At 45.1% G+C, this 16,828-nt stretch overlaps 1 protein-coding gene across 1 annotated transcript in view; it reads left to right on the forward strand.

Moving 5' to 3' along the window:
* The window catches only part of LOC146863310 (uncharacterized), a 272,972-nt gene that overhangs the window by 92,501 nt on the left and 163,643 nt on the right, over positions 1-16,828 (forward strand). The window lies entirely within an intron of this gene.

Here is a 16,828-nt window from a genome sequence, read left to right on the forward strand (position 1 = left end):
CGGCTAGATTGGAGGCCAAAAAAACGGCGCCTAACCCTGTTAACATATTCAGCACCGAGGATGAAGAAGTCGAGAGCGTCGAAGAGGTAGAATCGGGCCCTGCTTCGGAGCATGAATCCCAATATGACGAGGATGATGAGGAGATCTTCGAGGACGAAGACGTCGTCGACGAGGTAGGAGACGACGATGAGGCCCTTGGGGCCGAGGAAGATAGCTCAGGCGAGGAGCTAGGCCAATCCGTCGATGCGGAGGCCGAGGGAGATAGTCTTGATAAGGCTCAGGTCGAGGGATCGCCTGCGGGCCTTACCCAAGATCGGTCGGATCGTTCTACAGCCCCGCCTGAAGGCCCGGCTTCGAACATTTCAAAAGAGCCAGAATTATCGAAAAAGACTGGAGTCGATTCCGTGAAATCGAAACCAAAACCTGCACTGGTCAAATCGAAACCGAAAGTGCAACTGGTTCAGGTCGGATCGAAGGCATCGAAACCTTCCAATCTGTCGACACAAAAGAAGGACATCGGAGCCGAACAAATAAAGAAGGACTTCGGTACCGAGAAGCCAAAAAAGGACTTCGGCACCGAGAAACAGAAGAAGGCCCTCGGTCCCGAGAAGACGCAGAGGGCTATAGCACCCAAGGTTGGGGCACCAACGACCAAGGTCAAGGTGGTCGATCCGACTACATAAACACCGAGGAGTGCTGAGACTGCCAACATACCGGATCGACAAGGCGTCGATCCCAAACTTCGGATCGAAGCCCCGAAGACTGGAAAGAAACCAGAGACCGCGTCGAGGCCTGTCTCCAAAGAGCCTGTCGGATCAAAAGCACCGTCGGCATTCACGTTGCAACAGGTGTCGGAGTCCCTAAAGCGCATCAGGGAACGGGACACTCTCGAACCGAACAAGGCCGCCAAGGCTCACTCGGCGCCGGCACCGATCAAGTTTGGATTGCCACCACCGGGGGCACCTAAGATGTTCGAACTTAGGAAGAGTATCGAACGACCACGAACAGTGTCCACAGAAAGAACTGATGTCGAAGACTCACAGGACCAGTTTATCGACGTCGACACTGGTAGACTGTTGTTCCGTAAGCGGAGAATTGTTCCAGAAAAGGCTTTGGACTCGTACAAAATTCCACTCAAAAGGAAAATGGCGTCAGGTTCGACACCAGTGCTTGTAGAACCTTACCACACATATGATCAGGAACCACCATCCTTTTCTCCCGCACACTTGGAGGCGGATGCAGCAGAGGGCTATACTGAGGATACCACTTATCCTGTGGATAATGACCCTGATGAACAACAGCAAGACCAGGATCAAGCATGGGGAGACCCTAGTGACCCAGGAGACACACAAAATGCTCCTGACACTCATCTTTATAATATAAAACCATCTCCCACTGAAGATACTGCTGCTTTTAACGCCCTCATTGAAAGAGCGGCTGCCAATCACGGAGTGGAACTTCATTCTGACTCTGTGGAGGAGGATTTCTTGGTGGACACATTCTCCACATCAGAAAGAACGGTCAAGACTCTACCAATGTTAAAAGGGGTTATTAAACATGCCAAGGACATCTTTAAGGAGACAACCAGAGCACGGGTATTGAACCCGAGAATAGAGAAAAAATACAAACCAGCCCCAGGAGACCCAATGTACATTAAGGGTCAATTGCCGTTGGACTCCATGGTAGTTTCTAATGCTCGCAAGAGAGCTAACTCGCAAACTACCGGTGATGCTCCTCCTCCGGACAAGGAGTCCAAAGTGCTAGAAACATCAGGAAAAAGGATAGCAGCACAAGCAGCAGACATCTGGCGCATTGCCAACACTCAGGCACTCCTGGCCAGATACGACAGGTCACACTACGATACCCTATAAACACTGCTAGAACACCTAACAGATGAATACAAAGATGGAGCGGAGCTCCTCATCAGAGAGGGACAACTCATTACAAATGCGTCCATCAAATGCGCACTAGATGCAGCTGACACTGCAGCAAGGGCAATCAACACTAGTGTGATGTTGAGGAGGCACGCATGGCTGAGAATATCCGGTTTCAAACCTGAAATTCAAAATAATATCTTGAATCAACCAGTCAACCCAGACTTTTTATTTGGCCCCGAGGTTGACACTACACTAGAAAAGATTAAAAAGGACACTGAAACTGCGAAATCTATGGGGGCTCTACAGTCGCAGCAGTTTCGGAGTGGCTCCTTTCGTCGCCCCGGGAATAGAGGAGCAGCTAGAGGTCAGGGGTCCCAGCAGCAGTACAATAAAGAAGGTACCCAGAGTACCTATAATAAGAACAATAGGGGTGGCTATCGTGGATCCAGCACCAAAGGCAGAGGACGTGGACACAACAACACCAGGTCCTCCGCCAATAACAAACAGTGACGTCTTGTCACTGCCCCCCGACCACATAACACCGGTCGGGGGGAGACTCCAACAGTTCCTGCCAGTCTGGAGATCCATCACCACAGACAGGTGGGTCCGAGAAATTGTCCAGTACGGTTATTGTCTGGAATTAACATCCAATCCACCCAACATACCACCAAGACACCGTCCTATGTCCGCAGAGCACTTGGCATTATTGCAGCAGGAAGTACTAAGTATGCTGCAGAAAGGAGCCATAGAGCTTGTTCCCGTAGAACAACGAGGGTCAGGGGTGTACTCTCTGTACTTCTTGATTCCAAAAAAGGACGGGTCTCTCAGACCTATACTGGACCTGAGACCTCTCAACCAATACATTCTGTCAGAGCATTTTCATATGCTCACCCTCCAGCAGGTTCTACCGTTATTCAGTCAGGGAGACTTCCTAGCAACACTGGATTTGAAGGATGCGTATTTCCACATACCCATACACCCATCACACAGAAAATATCTCAGGTTCATTCTTCAGGATCAGCATTATCAGTTCGAAGTACTCCCTTTCGGAGTAACAACGGCGCCCAGAGTCTTTACCAAGTGCCTAGCGACAGTGGCTGCACACTTAAGGAGACAGCACATTCACGTCTTCCATTACCTGGACGACTGGCTTGTTCAGGCAAAGTCAGCCCAGCAGTGTGCCAGCCACATATCCCACACCATTCACCTTCTTCACAGTCTGGGATTCTCACTAAATTATCCAAAGTCACATCTTCAACCCGCCCACGTACGGCAGTACCTGGGCGCGACCATAGACACTCTGGCAGCCAAAGCTCAGCCAAATTTAGTGAGGATCAACAGCATGCAACTGCTGATAAAAAAGTTCAGACCTCAACACACCCTTCCAGCGCGAGTGTTCATGCAGTTGATAGGCATGATGGCCTCCTGCATCTTCATAGTCCCGCACGCGAGACTACATATGCGCCGGCTTCAGGAGTGCTTGGCACGTCAATGGAATCAGACTCAAGGACAGTTGAAAGACCTAGTGTTAGTGAGCGGTCGGGCATACAACTCTCTGCATTGGTGGAATCCACAAAACCTTTGCAAGGGCCGACCGTTCCAAGAGCCTGTTCCACAAATAATACTGACGGCGGACGCGTCTCTCCAGGGATGGGGAGCTCATGTACTCAATTACACAGTGCAGGGACTATGGACGACACAGCAACAGAAGATGCACATCAACCTTCTGGAACTGATGGCAATCTTCCTGGCAATGAAGGCATTCAAAGTACACTTGTGCAACAAAGTCGTGTTGATCCGGATGGACAACATGACTGCCATGTACTACATACAGAAGCAGGGAGGAACACACTCTCCACAGTTGTCTCATCTGGCTCAGAGCATGTGGAGGTGGGCCATTCAGAAGAACATGTTCCTCATGGCAGAACACCTCCCGGGCAAGGACAACCAAATGGCGGATCTGCTCAGCAGACATAGCCACCAAATGCACGAGTGGGAGCTACATCCATCAGTACTCCAACCGTACTTCCAGCAGTGGGGTCATCCAGAGATAGACCTATTCGCCACAAGGGAAAACGCAAAATGCCACAGCTTTGCCGCCAGGTTCCCGCACCCACAGTCGCAGGGCAATGCGATATGGATGAACTGGTCAGGCAGATTTGCGTACGCTTTTCCCCCAGCGCCATTAATACCGCTAGTGGCACGCAAACTAAGGCAACACTCAATGACACTCATCCTGGTTGCTCCAATGTGGGCACGCCAGCCATGGTACACCACGTTACTGGAACTTTCCGTGGTGCCGCCTCAAAGACTGCGGCTAACACCCAAACGTTTAACACAGAACCATGGCGAAATTCAGCACCCAGATCCGCAACAGCTGAACCTGGCGATCTGGCTCCTGAAGTCTTAGAGTTTGGCTACCTGAACCTGCCTCCAGAATGTATGAATATCATCGAGGAGGCTAGGAGACCCACGACCAGAGCTTGCTATGCGGCTAAATGGAAAAGATTTGTCATTTACTGTAAAAACAATGACATTAATCCGCTGGATGCATCCATTCAGAACATCATCTGTTACCTGTTACTCTTATACCGATGCAATCTGGCATACAGCTCCATCCGTATACATCTAACCGCAATAGCAGCCTATCTACAGAACAGGCAGCACCTCCCTTTATTCAGAGTGCCTGCCATCAAAGCCTTCTTAGAGGGACTCAAAAGAGTAATTCCTCCAACACACCCACCGGCACCGGTGTGGAACCTGAATGTGGTCCTCACCAGATTGATGGGTCCACCTTTTGAACCTCTACATTCATGTGAGATTCAATTCCTTACCTGGAATGTAGCTTTCTTAGTGGTAATCACTTCGTTGAGAAGAGTTAGTGAACTCCAGGCACTAACCATTCAAGAGCCATTCATACAGGTTCACGCAAACAGAGTTGTACTACGTACCAACCCCACATTCATGCCTAAAGTGATATCGCAGTTCCACATGAATCAGACTATTGAACTGCCTGTTTTCCAAATCCAGAGAATGTCGCAGAGAGAATGCTCCATACATTAGATGTAAAGAGGGCCCTCATGTACTATATAAACAGAACAAAGGATTTTAGGAAAACAAAACAACTGTCCGTTGCCTTTTCTCCACAACACAAGGGCAACGCCATTTCCAAAGCAGGGATAGCCAGATGGATCGTTAAATGTATTCAAATTTGCTATGAAAAAGCTAAACGCACATTAACGATTCCCCCAAGAGCCCACTCAACACGAAAGTTAGGGGCGTCCATGGCTTTCCTAGGGAATATTCCTTTAGAGGAAATATGTAGAGCAGCCACATGGTCCACTATACATACATTTACTAAACACTACTGTGTAGATGTACATTCAAAACAGCAGGCAGCTGTAGGACAGGCTGTTCTCAAGACCCTTTTTCAGACTGCTTCAGATGACACGGGCAGCCGCCGCTAATGGAGGGACTGCTATATAATCTATGCACAGATATGAATTCAGCAGCCCACATGCCTCGAACCGAATATGCTACTTACCAGTATGCATCTGTTCTTGGCATGTAGGGCTGCTGACATTCATATCGCCCACCCTCCTCCCCGGCGCCTGTAGCGGCTGTAGCACTCAGAATTACTGTATAGCATGGTCATCACTTACTGTATCTACTCCATCACTGCCACAATGGCGAAAAACAATCTGAGGATGGAGAGGATGCCCATGCGCACTGTAGTCCAGGGGAGGAGCCACCTATCTCGTGATACTTCGAAGACTCTTCCAGGACAACAATATGCAATCATCCGGACCCAACACTAGGCGGCGATCTATGCACAGATATGAATGTCAGCAGCCCTACATGCCAAGAACAGATGCATACTGGTAAGTAGCATATTCGATCCATTGGTTTAAACTCTTATTTAATTGTGATATCCGATTGGATCCAGAGTGTTCAGTTTCTATCGATAGAACTGAGATAAAAACAGTTATGATGGCTAACAAATTAGAGGCAAGATCCCATGCCATCAAGACTCAACCAACTCTTGTATTTTATTTACAAATGGATCTTAAAAAGGGTTTCCAAAGCTATTTGTCATTTGTGACCAGAGCATCACATCGTTTCGTGTTGACACGATTAAGACTAGGTACCATACACCATCTTGTTAATTTCCCAGTCACGAAACAGAGTTCCACTTACCCATGCCCATGTGATGGAGTATCCCACCAAAGCTGTTGCCACATGCTACTTTTTTGTCATTTTTATACTCATCTTAGGAAATTTTATTTAAAACCTTTCTTTTTATATTATAATACTAGATCTTTTAAAAATGCAATGGAGTTGCTTTTTAGATTAGATGATCCGCAATTGTGTTTTTATCTAGCCACATTTCTTATGAAAGCTATTAGTACTAGGAAATCTTTGATCATCGATAACTGATTGTATGCTTCTTTTGGTATATTTTGCACTTGCACTTTGAATTAGGCCCGCTTATGTTCAAGTAATATGTTAGGGGATCTTTGTGAACTATGCACTTGCACTTTTGTACTTGACATATCATGTTTATGAATTCTGATACTCTTATTTTTCATCCCCACTGTTTTTAGATGTTTTTGTTTTCTTTTAATCAGATTGTTTTATGGATGTATTGCTTATATGGTTGATTTATTTGACCGAATAAAAGCTTATAAATTGAATTGAATTGACTAATGCAATATATGTTGGTGTACCCCTACAAAGCATTGTATGCTGCAGTGTCTTTACAGGGCACTTGCTGGGTAGCCACCTGGCAGAGCAGACATATGTTCACCAAACATTATTGGCTGAATGTGGGCGCAGCAGCAGATGCAGCCGTAGGACAGGCAGTCATCTGCAACCTGTTTCAGTAAAGATGAGCCTGCTTCCTGATTTATTCCAAATCTTATATACTTCTTTCTAGTTACTTAATTATGACTCCAGTTTTCTCCTGTTAGAGGCTCACTTCTTTTGTATGAACTCTTTTCACTTGTCTCTGCAATCTGAGCTGTGGAGGCCTCAAGGGTGAGTGGGTGAGCTCAGCACTCCAATCTCATTGACTGAAGTTTCAAATGAGATGAATATGCCACTAAACAAAAGCTAAGACAATGTTGTTGAGGCCTATGGTCATTTTTTCACTGTTTACTGCTATTGACCGTTACCAAGGATTACGTGTCTTATAACTGAGAATGATTCCAGCATGTGACTGTAGGAAAGTACCAACACTGGAGAACTGGAGTTTCAGGTATGTAACTAATCCCATACCATAGCAGGCAAGGTTTTTTGTGTTAGTTACCCTTCGTGTCACTCACAGGATAGAAGATTTGCACTTTGAGGATCTTTGGTGTGCCATTTTAGGGAGGATGTGTATTGTTTTACCACCTTTAATTTTATACATGTTTGCATGGTTATGACTAATGAGAAGGGCTAGGAGTCCACCTATATGTTGATTTCCTTAAGAAGAGTTTTTGATTTGGCAGATGATGTGCACTTTCACTGAAATAGAGTGTGTGTATGGCACTTCTTGCCATGTTGGAAAGCTGATGCTTCATACAGCAGGAATGGGATGGGTATGGTAAAAGCGATTGATCAATGCTATAGGGCTGATATGTTTATAAAGATAAGTTACAACAAAAGCAGTAGACCGGACTTATTTATTGTGAATAGTATATGTAAATGCCAATAGGCATTGAGCGTGGATTGTCATTGCATTTTGTTAAAGGCTTTGTTACAGGGAATATCACAGACTATCCTAGTAAGCAAGAGGTTTCAGGTGGCTTACCTTCTCTGACAAATAATTGGAGCTGAAGATTTGTGATGTGATAATCCTTTTAATATCGTATCAAGAGGAGCTATTATTTTGCTAACTGAAATGTTACATGCATTTGTAAATTTGTTTGCCTTATCGCTATCTTGTGAGAAGGTTTCTGCTTGATACGGTAGGCCTGTGTTGGTGGTGTTTATTATTTTTAGTATTTTATTAGTCATCATTAGAAAGGCAGAACAATAATCTGCAAGTACTTATCTATCATTCCCATAGTACAAAGATTCTGTGTCCCATTCAAAGCATCCTAGCTGTACCTAGAAGGCTGCAGCGATCATCCTGTCTTGCAGCATACGTTTACAGAACATTTCCAGCAGAAGTTTGCGTTATCTATATCAAACGTTACTGACAAAATACAGTATCGATGGTAACCTTCGAAAATAATAAATCAGTTATTACTTTCTGTAGAAGTCATTGGAGGGTCATCCGAGCTGTCATGCTGTAACAGAGCAAGATAAAAATGAAGTGATGACCACATGTGTCTGGGACTAGATCTAATGAGCAACATGGTAGCACATCATTCCGCATTGGTGTTGCAGGTCACCACATATCATTCCGCATTGGTGTTGCAGGTCACCACATACCAAAACCTCCCCTCTTTCACGGGGAGCAGTTCCCTCATCCAGTGAAGGGCCACCTCTCTTTTAGGCAATAGTAGGAGGATCTCCACTAGCTGCCGCACAGGTTGCGGCCATTTTACAACATATCCCAACACCACAGCATCAGTGATGGCAGCGATATCAGGCCTAGTGATTGATGCATGAGACCTCATCCAGCACTGTTGTGCAATAAACAGCAATGTAGCGACACTACCATGCTAGATGAAGAAAGTTGGCATGAGCATTGATGCAGCCTAATAGTATCAAAGCGGTGTAGTTTTGCTAGGGTGCAGCACAGCCTGTGCAAAAACTCAAAGGGCAGCAGTTTATACTTATAGTTCATGGAAATTGTTTCCAGTTCGGCACAGCAATACATCTATTTAAGAGTGTCCCATAAACCGCCCTACTCCATGGCTGAGACTCTGCCCAATTGATGTCCCCCTAATGTAAGTTTATTGATTTTTGAGCCCCAGCCTCTCATAAACACTAGACCCAAAAGTTTGGTGAGGGGGATGAATCCTCTAGGCTCGTGGGGTAATTTCAGGAGGAGCTCACTGAGCTATTAAGTCTTTGACGTATGAAAATGCCTAGTATAGTTGTTGTATTGGTCTGTCACAATTTTGTTCAAGGATTAAGAATGTTTACTCATGGAACAGGTGTTCCAACTCCTTAATATTACGTTTTACTAGATGATTTCCTTAACACCTCAGCAGTGATACATATCGCAGGATTATCAAATAACTGGTCCCTGGCAGTGTGTTACAGAGGGCAACTTGCAATTGCACTCAACTCGTGCCATGCGTCAGCAGCCACCGCTACCGTGTCTACCTTCTCTGAGAAACAGTGTATCCGGGCCACGGCCTCAGATTCAACAACAGTATGCAGTATGGGGGCTGCAGCAAACACAAGTAAATTGCAAAAAAACTTGGGCAGTTAAGTGAAACCACTTCGGATCAGGTAGTGTCAGTAACTCCCAGCGCAGTCTCAGCTGTCTCTGTGCTGAGTTGGTACTGTTGACAAGCCAATGATAAGGCTTATAAACCTGATTAGCAAATTTGGGTAAGTAATGTCAAATACCATAGGACTGATCTGTTTTTTATGAGAAGTTATGATAAACAGTAGGCCTGGCGTATTTATTGTGAAAATCATAGGTTACAGCCAGTGAATCTTTAATGGTGGATTGCAATTGCACTGAATTAAAGAGTGTAGACAAGTAGTTTGTCACATGCAATCGGATAGAACCCCATAGTTTGCCTGGCATTTGGTGCTGGTTTCTCCCATGACTAAGCCTGGAGGCAGACTGATGTCTTAAGAATCATCCTCCTACTGTATTAGGCGGGATATTGTATTGTTTTGTGAGTTGTCATTTTGTACATGTTCCTGTTTTATGACTATACTGAAGATTGATTTGCAGTAAAGCTTGAGCATAATACCATAGACCGGAGACTTTCTGGTGACAAACCAGTGATATAGCCTATTGGCCTGATTGATTCAATCGAAAAAGTTATGTCAGATGCTCTAGGTTTGATCTGTTTCTTATGAAAAGTTATGACAGAAGCAGTGGACCTGACCACTGTACTGTGTTATAGGGACTTTATTGGTGGATTATTATTACGCTGTGTTGAAAGCCTGTAAACAGGTATGGTATTGCATACCATTGATTCACTTACTGTGATAGGTATTGGCTCTGGTGCTGATTACCTCCGACAAAACCCTGGCAGGAGAAGATTTGCAATGCGAGAATCTTGGTTAGGCCCTCTTGAGAGGGGTTTCCTATTGTCTTAACTTTAATTTTGTACATATTTCTACTTTTAAGACTGTATACTTGGCTTCCTTGTAGAAAAGCTTATGCTTAATATTATGGGTCTGTCTGAGTTCGTTCTGTTGATGAATCAATGATAAAGGGTACAGATGCCATAGATCGTATCTGTTTATTATGAAAAATTACAACAAAGGCAAATCGCGTGCTTTTTTTCTTTTGAATGTTATCACTAATAGGCGTTAACCGCTTCAGCGCGGCGCGGATTACCGCGCTGTGCTGAAGGGTTCGTGCGCGGGCAGGGCCGTGACGGAGCGGTTCTGTCATCCGCACAGCACGACCGACGCGCATGACGGAACCGCTCCGTCACACGCATCGAAAGGGTTAAAGGGTGGATTGATGGAACACTGTATTATTGCCTTCACATTAGCATTTTGTTACATTGAATCTCACAGATGACTTTGGTGAGCAAGGATTTGGTTGTTGGTTACTTCCTTTGGCAAAGCGCAGGTAGAGGATTTGCACAAGGATAATCCTTGCTAGTTGTGTTCACCACAGTGTAATTAGTTAAGAAAGACGTTATATAGGCTTAGCGTTTTTTGATTTGCCAATAAATCTGGTTCTGGACTAAACTTTCCAAGAAAAAAGTTGATCCACTTCAGCTCCATCCTTGAAAGTTTTGGGTGATCCATCAAGGGGATTGGGGCAAAAAACATTGGGGGTCTCGAAACAGTTTCCCAAAGCAGTTTTCATAGGGATTTTTGAACAGCGCTACAGCTGAAAAGGCAGAACAGAACTGCACCAAATTTGGCAGACAACTAGATCTTTACCCAAAAACCATGCTATTTGTGACAGCTGCATAGGTGGGAGATCCGCCGGCACCCAACTTCATACAATAAATCAGTCTGATTGGCCAAGGGGACTTTCCTATTTGCCTTTTTCTTCCTGCTGAGCTTGCACTCTGGCCAGCTGATTGCAATATGATGGGAAATGTGACTGTGTTTACAAGACTTGGAGGCTCTGTCCCGTGTCTTGGAAATACTTTTTAAAAAAAATGTGTGCATGGTAGGGATACGCTTACCCCCGTTTACCCTTATGTGCAGGGTAGGGCTCCCCCCAGAGTCAAAAGTAAAAAAAAAAAATGGGGGGGGGGGAGGGGTTCCCATCCTGCGTAACTCACGGCCAGGTCCTGTAGGTAACCACATGCCTCACACAGCCAAAGACCATGCAAAGTTGGCCGCACACAGAAGGTTGGGAAACGTAACGTATATGCTTATGACCTCCCATATAAAATCACTCATGGTGTGTTTATGATTTTTTCTATAACATAGTTGATAACATCACTGATGACATTTGAAAATACATAATTGATCCAACACAATGTTTTGCGGGCGCAATTTATCGTTACTTCAGTAAACTATAATATGTGAATTTCATTGAATTTTATACACGCACTCACACACCATATGTACGTACAGAACGATAAGCACATACATAGAGGATCTTTCGGTCAGCCCCTTCTGTCTATTGGTCTGTCATTCACATTCTGCTTCTCCCCTTACCTCATACTACACAGGACAATGGATTGGCCTTTTTTTTTAACCAATGGCACTATTGTTCTGAGAGGAACAGCATTTTATATAATCACACTAATCCCAGGGTGATCCTAAGGGAGAGAACCAGAGGCCCGGGGCACTGGGAGCAGGCAGCCTCCAACATCAAATGTTTAACACAAACGGAGCCCCTCCCAGTATAGTGACCAAGATGTTTCAAAAATTAAATAGTGAGTGGGGACATCTCACAAAAACTAGTCTCACACCACCTGGTGTCATGCTTCATCATCGGCCAGTCCTCGCCCTCTAGAAACTTAGTTTGGTAGAGGGCGGGCATACACCTGACAACAGGGATGCACTTCTAAACTAAGTGGGGGCCCATGAATGAGTGAGTGGATTTAAAAATCATTATAGTTACCAAATAACTGTTAATGTGACTGGCAGTTATATGGTGTTAAAAACAGGTGAACGGTATGGTGGGATTTTATTGTCCCTCCACCGTATTGTGTATGGTCGACATGTTTCTGCCATTTGGCCCAATTGGGTCTGTGGCATTCATCAGGAGCTATAGAAAGCAGGGGGGCTCCGTTCTAACCAATTTGCGGTGAGAGGATACCACTTCGCGGGGTGACCTATGTCACTCTCCACTTCAAAAGGGCTTGCGTTCTTTAAAGCCTGAAAGAAAAAAAATTCATACAAAGAAGATAAAATAAGAAATACCTGGGTCACATAAAAAAAATGTTTTTGAACCACGTGCATGGTCTTTAAAGTGAGTGGCTGTCAGGGGTGTGGAAATTAATAAGAAATCTACTTGTCCATAGGGCAGGTCGCTCCATAAATCTACTTGTCCTGTAACAAAATCCACTTGTCCCTTTTGTGCCATGTAATGCTTCGACAAATTATGGCAGCAGTCTCATTATATAAGAGCTCTGAAAAGCTTCTTTGATAATGACAGGGCTCCTTCCACAGAAGGGTTTGAATACTAGCAATTCCCTTATGTTGTCACATTTCTGCAGATCTACATACTGGGGATTAAGGTAATGGTAAGCAACATTTCCAGGTTTGGAATGCTCTTTTGAGTCTGAGTAAACCTACTAACCTGCATGTTTTAATGGTTTTCACCAACTCTTCACTAATCTTTTTTCCCTTACTGAGAACGGTTGAAAATGTACTCCTGACAATGGCTTCTTCCAGGGTTGGGGAAAAAAGTGGTTGGAGGCAAAGTGAACCTGTAAACACTCAGATTTTCGCATGACCAAATCTACACCTGCATATTTGCTCATGCTAAAATGCAGTTCACAAATAGATTTGAGGAGTACTATTTCTTTAACTACTTCTGTATAGTCTTATGAATTCACGAAAGCCGTATATGTGCACTTAATGCAAGGACATAGGTGCACTTTTGAGACTTTATTTAATAATTGGGCCCCTAACTAGGTCTGGCATTAACCATGACATAACATAATGGTTAATTAACATAACATAATTTACTAAAATTCTGTCTCTCTCAAACGGTTATAGTGCAGGCAGACTGGCTCTACTGCTGCAACCAGACGAAGAAGCTGTCGCCAAATTACCGACTTCGTCTGATACATTTCAAGTATTTGCACAGGCTGTACCGCACCCCAGCTCAGCTCCACAAGCTTGGGCTCATTCCAAATGACACTTGTATGCGTTGTGCTGCCCCTGCGGCGGATTTAGCATGGTTATGCCCTAAGGGCTCCGACTTCTGGCGGGGTGTGTGCTCCACTATCTCGGACATTACTAGCACTACAGTGCACCCCGAACCTCCCCTTTGCCTTCTCGGTTTCGTAATCTTCTGTCCAGATGCTTCTCGGTGCCTGATAGCGATGCTGCTGGTCCTGGCCAGGCATAGGGTGGCTATGTGTTGGGGTCACAGGCCTGCTCCTAGAGTTGAAAGCTGGCTGGAGGACGCTTCTCGGTGTCAGACTCTGTTAACGGAGTTCTGGAACTTACTACCCGCCAAGTCCCGACCCATTGACATTTGGGGCCCTCTGGTATCCTACCTCCACTCCCGTACCCCTCCCAGCGGCGCTGCTTCTCCCGCGCTCCCCGCCGGCCCTGCGCCCGCGGCGGTCACCGGTGTTGACAGGTGACTGCTTCCCCCCGTCCCGTGGCACTTACCACTGTTGTCCTTACCGAATGTGTGATCTCCATGTGGCAAGGAACCTTCGTGCAAAGATGATGTGATTTCAGCCTTAACGTGTTTGTTTCTTGCAAGGTGCAGGCGACTTATTCCCGAATGTTCGATTTGGTCTTTACTGTGATAATTTGAGCAGCTCTGTAGCACAATGTAATGTGTTTGACTTGAACTTCCTCAAAAAAGGTTTTGACATTTTTAAAAAAAAATAATAATTCTCTCCCTCTCTCCCTCTCTCCCTCCTTCTCTCTCTCCCTCCTTCTCTCTCTCCCTCCTTCTCTCTCTCCCTCCTTCTCTCTCTCTCCTCTCTCTCTCTCTCTCCCTCCTTCTCTCTCTCCTCTCTCTCTCTCCTCTCTCTCTCTCCCTCCTTCTCTCCCTCCTTCTCTCCCTCCTTATCTCTCCTTCTCTCTTCTCTCTCCCTCTCCCTCTCAGCGACAGCATTCTGTTCTCTCACAAGGAGCATATCGACACAGTTGTTTTGTTCAGGGACTACTGTGGCAATGTGTGCTTTTTCAGATCAAAACAACTTTTGCTTTTGCCAATATTTATTATAACATAACAGCTCCCACACAAATAAGGTTTTGCAAAAACAATGCCAAAACAAGTCACGCATTGACAAAACCAAAAGGCTGACCAACAATTTCAGACCTACTGGCTTTACCAGTGCTTGTTTATTTGTGTTTCCCATAATCTTATTAAAAATGGTTACACTGATTTTTCCATTATGGATTTTTTTGGGAAATACTTGCATACATCAACACATTTTACTAAATGATGCTGCTAACGAAATGGTATCTAAATATTTACAGTAGCTTAGAAAAATGTTGTTTTCCTCCTTGCATTTTTATGTGAACATTTTATTTTGAAAGCAAAGAATGATCAATCTTGCTTTCAAGCATTCTGCGAATATTTGCATCTAATCACAGCATTCAGGGAGCATTATACATAGCCTCATATTGCTAAACATTGAAAACGTGTGTACACATTTTTATACTGGAACCACTGTCAGTAGTGCAGTCTGAGCTTGCAACATGCGCTTTGATGACTCCCATCTCTTCGGCGACAAGGTGGACTCAGCGCTGAAGCGCTTCAAGGACAGCAGACCTACGGACCGGTCCTTGGGACATTCTAGTTCCTCGCCATCTCCAGTACGCCTTCCACTCCTTTTGTGGCCACAGAAGGGGCCACCAGCCACGTCTATATCCACACAGCCACCACTCCGTGCAAGCGCCCCAACCCCTGCATGTCTGAGGACGTGGTGACCCACAGACCCTGTGGGTAATGGTAGCCAGAGGTTGAGCCAGTCCGACACTACCCTGGCAGTCACAGCCTTCAAGCCTCATTAGTTTGCCCTCTGACCATCATGAGCAGGAGGGAGGATGCCCAATCACCTACACCACTCTGTCGATAAAATCAGACCGCTGGGTTCTTCAGATTGTCCTCTTTGTGACTACCCCTCCACCCATGCCACTCACAGGCTGACAGAGGACCATATCTCCTTACTCCACCAGGAATAGGTATCTTTTTTGGCCTAGGGAGCCATAGAGGGGGTGCTGCCATCAGACGTAGTTTGTGGTTGTTATTCCCACTACTTTCTGGTGTCCAAAAATTACAGAGGCCTTCCTCCTATCCTAGACCTGTGCCCTCTCAATGTCTTCCTGAAAAAGGAGAAATTCAAAATGCTCACGCTAGCTCAAGTCCTGTCTGCTATGGACCCGGGAGACTGGATGATGGTGTTGAAATTGGAGAACGCTTACTTCCACATCCCCCTCCTGCCCACAGACGTTACCTGTGGTTAAAAAAAGCCACGAGCACTTTCAGCTCACCGTGCTGCCCTTTGGCCCTATTAGGTCACTTTGGGTGTTCACCAAAGTGATGGCAGTGGTTGCAGCTCATCCGCAGAGAACAGGGGTGACAATCTTCCCCTATCTCGATGACTGGCTGTTGAAGGCGGGCTTGTCCCAGTCAATCGTCTCCCACCTGCAGTCTAAGGCCAACCTCCTGCACTTGCTAGAGTTCACTATCAATATGCTGTAGTCACACCTGACCCTTTCTCAGACGCTCCCTTTCATCTGAGGTGTACTGAACACAGTGCAGTTTCAGGCTCATCTACCCAAGCAACGAGTCCTGGATATTCAGGCTATGATACCGGTGTTTCAGCCTCTATGCTGGATTTCGATGATAGTGACTCTGCGGCTCCTGCATCCTGCTTGTGACACATGCCCGGTGGCCAATGCTCCCTCTAATTATTTTTCTTTGTGTGTGGCAGCACAGCATATCTGTGCAGACTTTTCTGAGCTGCATGCGCAAATGAAATTCTCCAGGAGTTAGTGTGGCTATGTGTGTGCTATTTATTCCAAGGGTCATTGAGGTGCAACATCTCCCTTTCACTTTTGAAGGAAATGGTCTAAAAGGTAAATATTTAAATATATTTAGTCAAGTTTTGTTAGCTAAAAGCCTTCGGTTTTAGCAAAAGCTCTGGATGGGCTGGTTGAGCTTCTGAAATAATCCAATATTCCAATCCAATCCAATAGTTCAAGATCCGTCAATACACCTATAAGTACTATTGCTCTCCGATAAAACAAAATCCTTTATGCACCTCATTGTTATTTATATGAAAGTGCCAGATGCAGTCATCTCTAGTGTGCCACCTAGATGCGCACTCCTTCTCTCACTCGTTCCATCAAACTTACTCTTTCACTAAATCTAATTCTTTCATGATTACTCTTGCTCTTTAACACACAAGGTCATTCAGTCCCTGAATATAATTGGGCCACTAATTCAGTTTCAAAAGCAAACTTCAATTTGTTCCTGAATTTGGATTATCATTTATGCTGTTTCAGTCTCTGGATTTCCCCTTGGTAAAACCTAACACAAATTAAGGGTTCAAATAGTGTAAATACCTCTTTGTCCATCTTGGACTTTGTGAAAGCATGTGAGATTTTAATATATTCTCCATTTCGAGGGCTGCAACTCAAGGTGGGTGCAAATTGTGCACCTGCTAAATATCACACCCTGTGGACACTGTAACTAGTGTGTGTGC

This window comes from Triturus cristatus, chromosome 2_2 (genome assembly GCF_964204655.1).
Source record: "Triturus cristatus chromosome 2_2, aTriCri1.1, whole genome shotgun sequence".
Taxonomy (NCBI): domain Eukaryota; kingdom Metazoa; phylum Chordata; class Amphibia; order Caudata; family Salamandridae; genus Triturus; species Triturus cristatus.